At 50.5% G+C, this 14,607-nt stretch overlaps 1 protein-coding gene across 6 annotated transcripts in view; it reads left to right on the top strand.

Moving 5' to 3' along the window:
* The window catches only part of LOC138566340 (protein SSUH2 homolog), a 620,994-nt gene that overhangs the window by 147,179 nt on the left and 459,208 nt on the right, over positions 1 to 14,607 (top strand). The gene's annotated exons all lie outside the window — the stretch shown is intronic.

The following is a 14,607-nucleotide window of genomic DNA, read 5'->3' on the forward strand; positions in this document are numbered from 1 at the left end:
TAGTTTGGTGATATTTTGGGAGGATCCTAGGATAAGGAGTTCTGTTTTGTCATCATTCAGGCATAGACCATGTAGGGCCATTCATGCCTGGATGATGAGGTAGATTTTGTTAACGAAGGCCAAATCCTTATCATAATCCCCCGTCAGCGGGATGAGGATCTGGGTATCATCGGCGTAGTTGGTGTAGGTGATACCCAGACCGTCTAGATCATCAAAAAGGGGCTTTGTGAAGATGTTGTATAAGGTCGGGGGACGCACGATCCCTGGGGTACACCACAGGTAATAGGCGAAGGGTCGGCTGCTGCCAGAGTGGAGAAGACTCTCATTGTGCGGTTATTAAGGAAGGATTGGATCCAACCGATTGCCTCTTGAGAGAAGTGGGCTGCTTTTTGAAGGTGGTTACATAGGATCTCGTGGTCAACCAGATCAAAGGCGGCTGAGAGGTCAAGGAGTAGTAGTAGTAGTGCAGTCTTACCCTTGTCTCTCAGCTCATCTATCTGTGCCTTGAGGTCTATGAGTGCGGTTTCAGTACCGTGTTGAGGCCTGAAGCCTGATTGACGGACTCCAAGGAGGTGGAAGTGTTCAAGGTAATGTTGGATTTGTTGGTAAGCTATTTTGTCGAGGATTTTAAGTAGGAATGGTACTGTAGTGATGGGGCGATAGTTTGCAGGGGTGGCAGGGTCTAAATTGGGTTTTTTAAGAAGAGGAAGGACCCAGGATTGTTTCAGGTTGTTAGGTACGGTGCCTGAAGTGAATGACACATTTATTAGTTTGGTAATAAACGGTGCAAGATCTCGAGCAACATCCTTTATCAATTGTGCAGGTCACCATGGCAGTTCGAGGGCTTGAGGGTGAGGATGACATTTTGAACCTCTTTAGAAGTTACTTTGTGGAAGTTGAAATGGGGATTGGGCGCAGGAGTGTGCGACCCGGTGGGGTGTGTCATTTTAGGGATCAGGCTACTAGGCTTGGTGGACGCGAGAAGGGGATCTTTTTTAATACTAATCTTGGTCTTGTGGGATGTGATTTTGTTGGCTAAGGCGTTTTGTATACCTGTGCACCAATTCTTATCATTGAGGCACGAGTCAGGTACTTAGGTAGGTGATTCTACCTCTTTTAGTATTGTAAAGAGCTCCCTAGTGTTAGATTTAGCTTGTGAAATTCGAGTGCTGTAGGACATTTGTTTGGTCAAAATGATTTCTTTTTTGTATTGAGAGACTAGTATACTCAAATTTTTCTTGTTGTTCTCTGAAGGATGGGATCTCCAGATTTTTTCACAGCGTCGTTTTTCCTGTCTGAGGGCTTTGAGGCGAGGGGAGAACCAGGTGTTAATGTGTTTTCGGGGTTTGCTCTTTCTCAACTTCAGGGGGGCTATGTCATCAAGAGAAGAGACCATGACTTTATTGTATAAATCTAAAATCATGAAGGGATCAGTGTGATCTGGGATGGCATTCAAGGTTGGTAAGATCAGTGGGAGCAGGTTTTCAGGGGTGATGTTCTTTTTGTTTCTAGTCTGGACAGCTGGGGCTATGCTATCTGATTGCACTGATTTCGCCTCTACGGTGAACGAGATCAAGTAGTGGTCAGTCCAGAGCTGCGGTAGTATAGCTGAGACTAGGACTGGGCAGTTATGCACAGCTAACCAGTCCAGAGTTCTGGTTGAGCAGGATGGCATGGTTTACCGTATCAAAGGCAGAAGAGAGATCAAGGATGAGGACAAAGGGGGTGTTGTAGCATAGGTTGTAGAGGAGGTCTTCACAGATGTTCAGGAGATCAGTTTCTGTACTTCTGGAAGCTCTGAAGTCAGACTGATGGTCATGAAGACAACCAACAGATTCAGTGTGTAGATTAAGTTGATAAATGGCCAGCTTTTCCAGGAGTTTGCCCAGGAAAGGAGTGATGGAGATTGGGTGATAGTTAGCCGGGCAGGACGTGTCGGCAGAGGGTTTCTTAAGAAGAGGGCACACAAGGGTGTGCTTCAGGGGGGAAGGGAAGACATCTGTGGAGAAGGAGTGGTTGCAGAAATCAGCCAGAGCAGGAGCCAGGGTGTCAATGTGGTCCTTGATGGTTTTGTAGGAACAGGGATGAACCTGTTTTGATGAGACTTTCATAGATCAGACTTGTCTAGAAACCTTGTCTGAGGAGAACAGGGGAAAGGCAGACAAGGAGGGAGGAGAGGTGGCCCCAGATGGGCCATAGGAAGAGCAGGGAGTAGAGGAAGGATGGGGAAAGGAAGAGATAGAGGACAGGATGTCCTGAGTTTTAGAGTCGTACCAAGAGTTGCACTTGGCTTTCGGTTTCAAGCGGATCCTCATGACCGGGGCAAGAACCTCGCGAGTATCAGATATAGCAGAGTGGAGCATCGAAAGGGCTGTGTCAGGGTGTGAGTCAGCCAAAGGGGGGCGGGGGGACTGAGAAAGTGGTGGCGAAAGCCTCAACTGACGCACGCTTCATGGGTCAGATAACCGAGAAGGTAGGTGGCAGTTCTGGAGTTGGCTTGGCCTGAGGGGTAGAGAGGGTGAGATGGGAGGAAAGGAGAAAGTGATAACTCCAGGAGAGAGAAGTGGTGAGAGGGATTGAAAGGGGGAGGTCTGAAGTAATCAGAACATCCAGAGTGTGCCCTGCAGAGTGAGTTGGGATGAGGAGAGAATAGAGAGTGAGAGAGAGTCGCAGAGGTCAAGAAAGAGTCCAGTGGAAGGACAGGAAGCATCCAGATGGATGTTGAAGTCTCCAAGAAGGAGGAGCTGAGCAGTTGAGACCAGGAGGGAAGAGGAGAGCTCTGCCCACTCAGAGAGGAAGGAGGAGATCTGACCAGGTGGGAGGGAGAGAGGGAGAGAGGGAGAGAGGGAGAGAGGGAGAGAGGGAGAGAGGGAGAGAGGGAGAGAGAGAGAGAGGGAGAGAGAGAGAGAGAGATAGAGAGAGACGAGGTATTCGATGGGGTCATTTATTGTAGCGATGTGGTGTCGGTTTTAACGACCCATACTAGATCATGCAGGGTCATACCCCTGACAACGCTGCCTCTGTAAATAAACTTGCCCATATTGATCCAGCCGACCACATCCTTTGCAAGTTCCAACTTATGTAGCAATAGTTCCGCATTAGGTTTATAACACTGGTTAAGAGTGTTTATCACATCAGCCACAACCGGATCTGCCTCTGGTGAAGCCTTCATACCGCTAGATTATTCGAGCAGCATGTATAAAGTTAGTTTGTTTTTCTCTGTATCACTGTGTCAGGCATGGTTTAAGTATTTATGCAGAATATTCGACTATAAGGCTGCTTAATCATGATCTGTTGAAAACATCCTTAATTTCCATATCAAGACGCACGGTCGCAACTTTTCGTATATCCCAATCAGGCGTGGGTGTGGGAGTCTGATGCTTTTCCACCAAATACATTTTGTGGGCGTGTTCCACTATTATCCCCCGAGCAAGCTGGTGATTAGTGGTTGGGCTATTTCTATCAGCAATCCTATGAACCAGCCAGCCTGCGAGACCACATTTCTTTTCGCCCTTAGCAATATTTGCTTATTGCTCAGTTTCTTGATGACCTTCTTTTTCAAAACACTTATTGATGGTTTCTCCAGCATGGGGTCTGGCATGGATTCACATGCTCATGAATATTCCCCGTCGTCAGGCTGGGAATCCTTGGTAAAGAAAAAATCAGTATCCGTTTAGTTTCTGATCTGTCTTTCTTAGTAACCAATCACTGGTCTCTGGGTCATACTGCCCCCAGCCAATGACTGCCCTCTCCCTAAGCCCCTCCCCTGGCAGCCATCCTCAGATTTTTACCGCATGTTCAAGTGTTTGGAGTCCTCGTGCTTTAGCTCTCAAACTTTTACTGCGTTTTGTGTTTTTCAAAGAGTTTAATCTAATTTTTTCGGTCAATCGAGCCTTAAGCTCCACCGTTTCTACTTCCGATCAACGGGGACCCGTTTTGGAATTTTCTACGCCCCTCAAGGGCAAAGTGTTCGTTAAGTTACGCTTCTTGGAGAATTCCAGAAGATCTGAGGCCTACCCCGTGGACATGGCCCAGGACAAGGGAAGCTCGACACCCGGATCAAAGCTGTTCAGGAACTGCCCTGGTTGCGGATTACCGAATGTTTTCAAGGAGGATGAGCATTTGAGATGTCTCTACTGCCTTCACGAAGACAAAACGCACGTGGAAAAGGACTGTCGGAACAGACAATGAAAGATCGGCGTATCCGCCTCACCAACTGGGTGGAAGGAAAGAGCCCGGCAGGTGAGAAGAAGATGAGGTCCGAGCGGTCTTCTAAGTCCTTTGAGTGTGCTCCGGCGACGGGGGCCCAACAGAAGGCAAAGCACTGCGAGTCCGTGGGCACCGGGAGCGCCGAAGGGTCGGGCTCCTTGGCTGCCAGACAGGGCGCACTTTCACTGACGCCATCAACCACGAGCCAACGCTCTGGCTCGGGGAAGAGAAAATCCGAGAACCCGGGTAAGCTTCTGGAGAAGTCCCAGTCGATCTCGAAGGAGTCAGCCGAGGGGGAGCGAGGCAGTGACCCTCCCCCCAAGGAGGCCTCAAGCGCGGCCAAGGTGGTGAAGGCCTTGATTCACCTGGCTAAGCCCTCTATTGAAGGAGTTGTGGCGGCCCTGGCGAAGCCTGTGGTGGCTACACCAGTGGAGGCGACCTCGGGGCCCAGAGTTTCCCTGTCACTGCGGAGGGAATCTTCTTTTCAGCCCATCGATAAGACCCCCGCGAAGACCCCGGTGGAAAAAGAGTGGGGGGCGGTGACCGTTACGGACTCGGATACAGCCTCTGAGGAGGCGCTGGTTGAAGTCGTGAAGGGCCTCAACAAGAGGTTTGAGGAGGTCCGGTCCCACGGGAGGAATCTCGAGGAGGCGGACGGAGAGAGCTATGGTGGCACCGACGAGGCTCCCGTGGAGGAAGAGCAGCCATCGCGCCCGGCGCAACCAGTGCCCGAGCCTCAGGACAACTCAGTGGCCATTTTGATGGCAATCCAAACCTTATGCACGGAGATAAGGACGAGGTTGCCTCTACCCCCAACGGACGACCCAGCAGAACCGGGCCCGTCGGGAAGTCCTCCAAACAAGCGGATGAGAGTTCATCCCCCCGCCCTTCCAGCCCTTGCGGCCCGCTCAGTCTTCATCTCCTTCCCCTTATCCTAGGGAGGACACGGGAACAGATACGGCCACGACAGGGACGGATGATGACGGTGGTGACGACGGGATGGGCCTTCCATCACCACCCCCTCGGGCCTTCCCGCCCGACGAAATTGGCTTTTTCCATGCCATGATTGCCAGTGCATCCGAGCTTTTCCAGCTCTGACCCGAGGAACAGAAGAAGGAAGGCTTCCTTTATCAACGGCGCAAGGCCAAGAGGAAGATGGTCCTCGCGGTGCCATTGATTGATAACATCTGGCTGTCCTGAAGAACTCGTCCACGATGCCTGCCAAGAGGGATCGGTACGAGAAGAAGTACCGGGTGCCCGATTCTGCCTCTTTGTGCATTAGGGCACAGCCGACCCCGGATTTGGTCGTCTCGTCGGCGGCCAAGAAGAAAGCGGCAGGGGCGACGGCTTCAACTTCAACCTTCCCACCTGACGGTGAGGGAAAGAAACTGGATGCCATTGGACGACGAGTCATCTTGTCTGTGGCGACGACAATTAAGGCGGTCAACGCCCTACCGATTGTGGCCCGCTACGACAGGGAGTTGTGGTACAAGATCACTCCCCTGCTGGACTTCCTTCCGGACGACAAGAGGGCAGAGGCCCTGGAGATCCTGCAAGAAGGCGAGGTGGCATCGGACCACACCATAACGGTGGCCACGGACATCGCTGACATCGGGTTCTGCCATTTGGGCAACGGTGTTTGCCTTCGACGGCGTGGATGGCTCAAGGAAACAGATTTCCACCAGGACGTGCAAACCAGAGTTTTGGACATGCCCTTCGACGGGAACAACCTGTTTGGAAAAACAGTGGCTGAGTCACTTCAAGCCATCAAGGCTGACACGGAGACGGCTCGGGCATTGGGAGTTTTGCAGCAACGACGGCTGCCCTTTCGGAACTCCGGAGACAAGCAAGGGGCCTCCAAAGGAGTTGGCGGTGGCTCCTCTATGTACCGCCAGGCAGCCCGTTCCTCGTGGCAAGAGGCCTACAGAGGGCGCGGCAAGTCAGGAGGAACTCGTCGCCGTCGGCAGGGAGCCCAGGGCGGCAAGGCCGCCTCTAAGCAGGACTGAACCGGCCGTTACGTCGGCCCCCCCACCTGAGCACCCCGGTGGGAGGCCGGCTGGCGAAGTTCGTCAGCGTGTGGGAGTCCATCTCCACCGACCGTTTGGTGCTGGATGCCCTCGCCCATGGGCACACCCTCGAATTTCTAAAGAAGTGCCCCCGCATTCCTCCTGTGGCCAGGAAGGAAGATAACATCCCTCAACTGCTGTTAGAAGTAAGGGCGATGCTCAAGAAAGGTGCCATCGAGCTTGTCCCGAAGAGGCTCCGGGGCTCCTGAGTATACTCCAGATACTTCCTCGTCAGAAAGAAGACAGGCGGTTGGAGTCCCATCCTGGACCTGTGTCGGTTAAACAAATACATCAAGACAGAGAAGTTCCGGATGGTCACCCTCAAGCACGCTCTGGGACAGCTGGAGCAAGGCGACTTCCTATCGTAGCTGGACTTGGAGGATGCTTACTTCCACATCCCCATTCTAAAAAGTCACCGAAGTTTCTCAGATTTGTAGTCCAAGGACGGCACTACCAATTCAAGGCCCTGCCATTCGGATTGAAGTCGGCACCCAGGGTATTTACCAAGTGCCTAGCGCCGGTGGCGGCAGCGCCTGCAGGGGATCCACGTTTACCCCTACCTGGACGATTGGCTCATCCGAGCAAGGACAAGGGAGCTCGCCGTCGAGCACACAGCGAAGACCGTCAAACTGCTCACGGATCTGGGATTCTCCATCAACTTCCCCAAATCCCACCTGGTTCCGTCACAGGTCGCACTGTTTCTGGGAGCCAAGCTCGATGCAGTGGCACGATAGGCTTCTCCGTCGGAGGAAAGGACGAAGGCCATCCTGGGCAAGGTGCAGCGCCTGCTGGCCACAGACGTGCCCAGGGTGAGGTCCATCAAGTCCCTTCTCGGCATGATGTCCTCTTGCATCTACCTGGTGCGCCTAGGCAGGCTGCGGATGCGCCCTCTACAGGAGTTCCTCGACGCCTGTTGGATGCAAGCGGCGGGCAGCTTCGAAGACAAGATCCTGCTCAACGAGGTCTTCCGCCAAGCTATTTGCTGGTGGGTCACCCGCGCGCATCTCACGGCGGGCACAGACTTTCAGACCCCAGCACACCAGGAGACGGTGACGACGGATGCCTCCCTGGAAGGATGGGGAGTGCACACCGGAGATCTTCACGTGAGCGGCCTTTGGCTCCCGGAGGAGAGGTCACTCCACATCAACATCCTGGAGCTCCGAGCAGTGTTCTGGGCTCTCATGTCGTTCCTCCCGTTCCCTCAAGGGCAAGGTGGTAAGGATCTTCACCGACAACACCACCACAATGTTCTACATCCGGAAGCAGGGATTGAACCAGGTCCCCGGCCCTATCCAAGGAGGCCCAGGAACTGTGGCATTGGGCTGTTGCCCAGGTGATATTTCTGGTACCCTTCCACCTAGCAGGGATAAAGAACACCATCGCCGACTCGCTCAGCAAGGAGCTGCGCTCGTGCCACGGGTGGGAACTGCGTCAAGACCAAGTGGATCGGCTTTTCCGATGATGTGGCAAACCCCTGGTCGACCTGTTTGCAACGGCGGGGAACTCCAGTGCCAGAGGTTCGCCAGCAGGTTTCTCCAGCCGAGGATCATGGGCAATGCTTTCTCGTTCCCCTGGGACAGCCTGTTCCTGTATGCGTTCCCTCCGTTGCCGTTGCTACTGCGACTCGTCAACCAACTGAAAAGGTCCCAGTGCAGGATGATCCTCGTCGCACTGGCTTGGCCGAGACAGATCTGGTTCCCGGACCTTCTGGACTTGTCAGCGTCCCCCCCAGTCAAACTACCGACGGACGCAGATCTTCTCTCCAGAGAAGGAGGCGCCATCCTCCACCACGACCCAGGGAGGCTGAACTTGCAGGCCTGGCTCCTGCAACACTAGAGTTTGCAGAGTACGATATCCCGGCGCACTGCAAGGAAGTGCTTGCAAAGGCCAGGGCGTCCTCAACTCTCAAGTGCTATGGGCACAAATGGAAGAGGTTCTCTGTCTGGTGCCATGCACAGAAGATTAACCCTCTGCGAATTACCGCCCCTCAAGTGCTGCCATACCTGCGGTCACTGGCTAAGATGGGGCTGGCTCATGCCTCCATCAAAATCCATCTAGTGGCAATATCCCGCTACACCAGAACTACGGGACAATCATCACTGTGGTCTCATCGCCTGGTGAAGGAGTTTATGAAGGGACTGTTCTGTTCATCCCAGCGTGGGAGCTCAACGTGGTGCTGACCAGGCTCATTGGGGCGCCCTTCGAGCCTCTACATTCGGCACTGTTGAAGTTCCTGATGTGGAAAACAGCATTCCTTGTGGCCATCACCTCCGCATAACGAGTGGGAGAGATCCAGGCCCTATCCTGCAAGCCTCCATACTTGACTTTTCACGAGACGAGGGTGGTGCTGAGGACGCACCCCTCTTTCATGCCCAAGGTGCCGTCAGACTTCCACCTCAACGAGCCCTTGGTGTTACCAGTTTTCTTCCCGTAGCCTTCGTCGCCGGCCGAAAGGACTTTGCACTCGCTGGATGTAGCTAGAGTGCTGACGTTCTACGTGGACCGCACAAAGAGTTTTCGGAAGACATCACAACTGTTTGTGAACTTTGGACCTGTGAATCAAGGGAAGGCTCTCTCGAAGGCTTCCATTTCCAGATGGCTTTCCAGCTGCATCATGCACTGTCACCGGTTGGCAAACCGAACGTTGCCCGGCCGTCAGAGAGCCCATTCGACCAGAGCGATCGCTGCTACCACGGCGTTCTTGTCTGGTGTACCCCTACTGGACATCTGCTGGGCTGCTACGTGGAGGTCGACGCACACCTTCACGAGATTCTACTGCGTCGACCGTGATTCCAGGGAGGAGTCCAGAGTCGGCCAAGCAGTAATGGGCAACCTGTTCGCCTGAAGGTGGGCTTGGTGAGGAGGTAAGAGATGCTTAATGTTGAGCCTTGCCACCTCCCGTGGTTGTGCATGTGTGTACTGCTATGTATTCTTATATTCATGAGCATGTGAATCCATGCCAGACCCCATGCTGGAGAAGGAACAAGTTACTTACCTGTAACTGTTGTTCTCCAGCATGGGTCTGGCATGGATTCACATGCGAACCCTCCCTCCTTCCCCTCTGCGGCTCTTCACTTGGTCATACTGCCACTTTACTTGCTACCAAATCTGAGGATGGCTGCCAGGGGAGGGGCTTAGGGAGAGGGCAGTCATTGGCTGGGGGCAGTATGACCCAGAGACCAGTGATTGGTTACTGCTAAGAAAGACAGATCAGAAACAAAACTGATACTGATTTTTTTCTTTACCGAGGATTCCCAGCCTGACGACGGGGAATATTCATGAGCATGTGAATCCATGCCAGACCCATGCTGGAGAACAACAGTTACAGGTACGTAACTTGTTCCTTGTTAGGACGACATGTCCCTTTAAAGTGTTCTGGTGTTCTGAGCAATCTCTGCAACAGCGGCCACCAAATCGTCGGAAGCCACAGCTAGAATGGCATTGCGCTGTTGAGGGTTGTCATATACAAGCATTTTCATCAAATGCATGTCGACATGGTGAAAGCGCGACCGGCTACTGATGCGATATTGCGCTCAATGTTGTTTTTTTAGATAACTTTTTGGGGATATAAGCAATGGGTAGCTCCGGTGGAATTATATCGGTGCGCAATCTATAATCCTCTAGAGTGGTTGTTTTTAAATCAACAAAGAGATATCCATAGGGGTTACTGGTCACGTCTTCAAAAGCCTCCATGAAGAAATGTGTTTTGGTCGGATACATCTGGCAAGCTATCACGGCTAATTGTTGTTTATCACTGGTGTTTTTGAATAACACTATAGAACTAGCCTTTAGCATTATATATCTGTTGCTCTTTCCCTTGTTGAACAGGTTTGCACGATATAAAATATTTTCAGATTGCGGTGATGGGAATATTGAGTAAAGGCTCTTTCAAGTTCGGCTCGGGCATACCTTCTACAAACCGAAGGTGTTTAAATTGTTGTTGCAAGAGATTGCCAGCAACTCAAAAAACAAAAAATATGATCAGAGATATGTGATATTGCAGTGTGGGCATTTTCTAAATGTTTTTTGACAAAATATCTCTTGCCGCAGCTAGAAGGGCCAGCCAGTGCACACGCAAAGGGTGTTGTAGCCTGGTATCCATAATGACAAATACTTGCGCATTAACAAAACATGTACAGATATCTATGTGTGCTCTTCTCGAGCAAGGTTAAATCACAGTGGGTGGTTAGCTTTTCAGCCTTCTAGAAGTTAATAAAACAAACATTGCGTAATGTCCGCATCTATATCTGACATGTAGGCACTACGTGAATTCTTACAAATAAATGGTCATTCTTTACCTAACAAGTAAATAAAAAACATGATATGCTGCTTGAAAACTGTGTATAAAACACATGTAGCATATATCACACACAACATAGATTTAGAAGTTATAATAAATAATTCAGCATATAGCGACCCAACCATCACCCCTGCAAAAAAAGTTGGGTTGGCATTTGTTAGCAGTGTCATGACACGTTTATAAAAAAATAATAGAACAACTCTGCTTGTTGGGGCCTTGGGCAATCCATCAACCCATTAATAAATAAGAACAACTTCGATCGTAGGCCCCCCCAGACATTCCTTGGGCCCTTTTGATCAACAGCCAAGAGGACCCTTCCTCGGGGCCTCACACTCTGTAGCGCCGATTGTCAAAACTCTGCACTTTATATCTTGGTAGCAGCAGCTCCTCTAGTGTATAACCCCTGTTTATCCATGCAAAACAGGCCCCATTCCAGCGCCTGCAAGAGATCTTGGAGAAGGGACAGACCCTGAGAGAGTTTGAGGTGGATGAGCGAAAAACTCGAGAAGGAAGATATTTAGGAAGAGAGAGTTGAAGCTATTGAGGTCCCAGGCCCCAGAAAGCCTTGTGGACAATGCAGAGGGTTTTGAACTTAATCCTCGCAGCCACTGGGAGCCAGTGCAGAGATTTCAGTCCTTGAGAGATACGACCCCTGGGCTTGAGGCCAAGGACAAGTCTTGCAGTCCTGCTTTGAATGAGTTGCAGGGTGCAGATAGTTGAGGCAGGCAGATTTAGAATGAGGCTGTTGCAGCAGTCCAGCCTAGAGAGAACCAGAGCTCTGGCGACAGTGAGCTTCTGGGGGAAGGAGAGGAAAAGAACAATACCTCTGAGGAGGTAAAGCTGGTAGTGTGACTTCTTAGAGACGTCAGAGAAGCGAGGCGAGAAGGAGAGTGTGGAGTCAAAGATGCCCCAGAGGTTTTTAGACTCACAGGTGGGAGAAGGAAGAGGGCCAAGAGAGGCCAGTCAGAGAGTGACGGGAAAGACAGGAGCGGGTGTTTCGATGAGGCAAATCTCAGTCTTACTGGCATTAAGGCACAGATCATTTGACGTTACACCACTCCTGGATAGCAGGCAGACAGTAGAGATGAGAGAAGAGGTGGCTGAAGAGAGCCTGAAAATGAGCTGAGTGTCATCCGCATAGCACTGAAAGTTGGGGCAGAGAGCAGCAATGCGGTGGGCAAGAAGTGCCAGGTATTGGTTGATCAGCCAGGGAGAGAGGTTGGGCCCCTGGGGAATACCACAGGTAGATATAGAGATGGAGGAGAGGAAGGACCCAAGTTGGACCTGGTAGGGTCGATCAGAGAGGAAAGAAGTCAGCCAAGCCAGGGCCAGACCAGTGATACCCAGGTTATCATGGAGAAGGTTTAGTATTTTAGTATTTATTTATTTATAGTGCGCACCTAACCCGGGAGTAGCAGGGCGCAAAGGCATCAAGAGGATTGCAAGGCTTGTTACATACAGAGGATGACGTCCAACTGAGGTTACATTGCTGGATCATCAAAAACACAGACACAGGTGAGGAATGAATTTACAAGAAGAATAGTATACAGGATAAGTTTATAGCAAGAGTTGTACTTACAAAGGTCAATAGACCGCCTGGGTGATCAGATTTACAGTCATGGTAGTGTAGCGCATCGGGTATTATACATCATGTTCCTTGAGCCACTGAATGGTCTTAGATCTGAATTGGCAATAAGGGAGGTCTTCCCTACAGGGAGGTGGTAGGGAATTCCAAAATTGCGCTGCTTTAACGGGAAAGCTGGTCCCTCCAGCCATAGTGCGTTTAAATCTAGGCATGAGGAGGAGATTGGAGTTAACCATTCTGGTCGGTCTGGAGAGAGGTGGTCTAGTGAATTTAGCTATAAGGTATTGAGGGGCAGCTTGGTGTAGGCATTTGTGGGTCAAAGAGACAGAAGTAAGGAAGATTTTGTCTTTGGTGGATAGCCAGTTGACCGATATTCTAGTCTCAGAGATATGGGCTTTTTTGGGGATGCTAAGGGCCGCTCTTAGTGCATTGTTCTGTAAGATTTGGATTTTGTTTGTGATGTATTTGTTGCAGCCTACATATAGTGCATTGCAATAGTCCAGTTTGGACAGGATTAGAGCCCTGGCTAGGGTGATGCAGTTTGACGGTGAGAGGAATGGTTTGGCTGCTCTGATAAGTTTGCAGGTCTAGGATGTGGCTGATTCCATAGCATTAACTTGCTTTTTGAAGGTAAGAGTGGAATCCAGGTAGAAGCCAAGGGTTTTGACCTCCTTGGCTACAGAAATATTGTTATTATCGATTGCAAAAGAGGAGTAGATTGGGTCTAGTTTGGTGATATTTTGGGAGGATCCTAGGATAAGGAGTTCTGTTTTGTCATCATTCAGGCATAGACCATGTAGGGCCATTCATGCCTGGATGATGAGGTAGATTTTGTTAACGAAGGCCAAATCCTTATCATAATCCCCCGTCAGCGGGATGAGGATCTGGGTATCATCGGCGTAGTTGGTGTAGGTGATACCCAGACCGTCTAGATCATCAAAAAGGGGCTTTGTGAAGATGTTGTATAAGGTCGGGGGGACGCACGATCCCTGGGGTACACCACAGGTAATAGGCGAAGGGTCGGCTGCTGCCAGAGTGGAGAAGACTCTCATTGTGCGGTTATTAAGGAAGGATTGGATCCAACCGATTGCCTCTTGAGAGAAGTGGGCTGCTTTTTGAAAGTGGTTACATAGGATCTCGTGGTCAACCAGATCAAAGGCGGCTGAGAGGTCAAGGAGTAGTAGTAGTAGTGCAGTCTTACCCTTGTCTCTCAGCTCATCTATCTGTGCCTTGAGGTCTACGAGTGCGGTTTCAGTACCGTGTTGAGGCCTGAAGCCTGATTGACGGACTCCAAGGAGGTGGAAGTGTTCAAGGTAATGTTGGATTTGTTGGTAAGCTATTTTGTCGAGGATTTTAAGTAGGAATGGTACTGTAGTGATGGGGCGATAGTTTGCAGGGGTGGCAGGGTCTAAATTGAGTTTTTTAAGAAGAGGAAGGACCCAGGATTGTTTCAGGTTGTTAGGTACGGTGCCTGAAGTGAATGACACATTTATTAGTTTGGTAATAAACGGTGCAAGATCTCGAGCAACATCCTTTATCAATTGTGCAGGGCATAGGTCACCATGGCAGTTCGAGGGCTTGAGGGTGAGGATGACATTTTGAACCTCTTTAGAAGTTACTTTGTGGAAGTTGAAATGGGGATTGGGCGCAGGAGTGTGCGACCCGGTGGGGTGTGTCATTTTAGGGATCAGGCTACTAGGCTTGGTGGACGCGAGAAGGGGATCTTTTTTAATACTAATCTTGGTCTTGTGGGATGTGATTTTGTTGGCTAAGGCGTTTTGTATACCTGTGCACCAATTCTTATCATTGAGGCACGAGTCAGGTACTTAGGTAGGTGATTCTACCTCTTTTAGTATTGTAAAGAGCTCCCTAGTGTTAGATTTAGCTTGTGAAATTCGAGTGCTGTAGGACATTTGTTTGGTCAAAATGATTTCTTTTTTGTATTGAGAGGCTAGTATACTCAAATTTTTCTTGTTGTTCTCTGAAGGATGGGATCTCCAGATTTTTTCACAGCGTCGTTTTTCCTGTCTGAGGGCTTTGAGGCGAGGGGAGAACCAGGTGTTAATGTGTTTTCGGGGTTTGCTCTTTCTCAACTTCAGGGGGGCTATGTCATCAAGAGAAGAGAGCATGACTTTATTGTATAAATCTAAAATCATGAAGGGATCAGTGTGATCTGGGATGGCATTCAAGGTTGGTAAGATCAGTGGGAGCAGGTTTTCAGGGGTGATGTTCTTTTTGTTTCTAGTCTGGACAGCTGGGGCTATGCTATCTGATTGCACTGATTTCGCCTCTACGGTGAACGAGATCAAGTAGTGGTCAGTCCAGAGCTGCGGTAGTATAGCTGAGACTAGGACTGGGCAGTTATGCACAGCTAACCAGTCCAGAGTTCTGGTTGAGCAGGATGGCATGGTTTACCGTATCAAAGGCAGAAGAGAGATCAAGGATGA

Source organism: Ambystoma mexicanum, chromosome 2p (genome assembly GCF_040938575.1).
Source record: "Ambystoma mexicanum isolate Mex_15411 chromosome 2p, UKY_AmexF1_1, whole genome shotgun sequence".
Classification (NCBI taxonomy): domain Eukaryota; kingdom Metazoa; phylum Chordata; class Amphibia; order Caudata; family Ambystomatidae; genus Ambystoma; species Ambystoma mexicanum.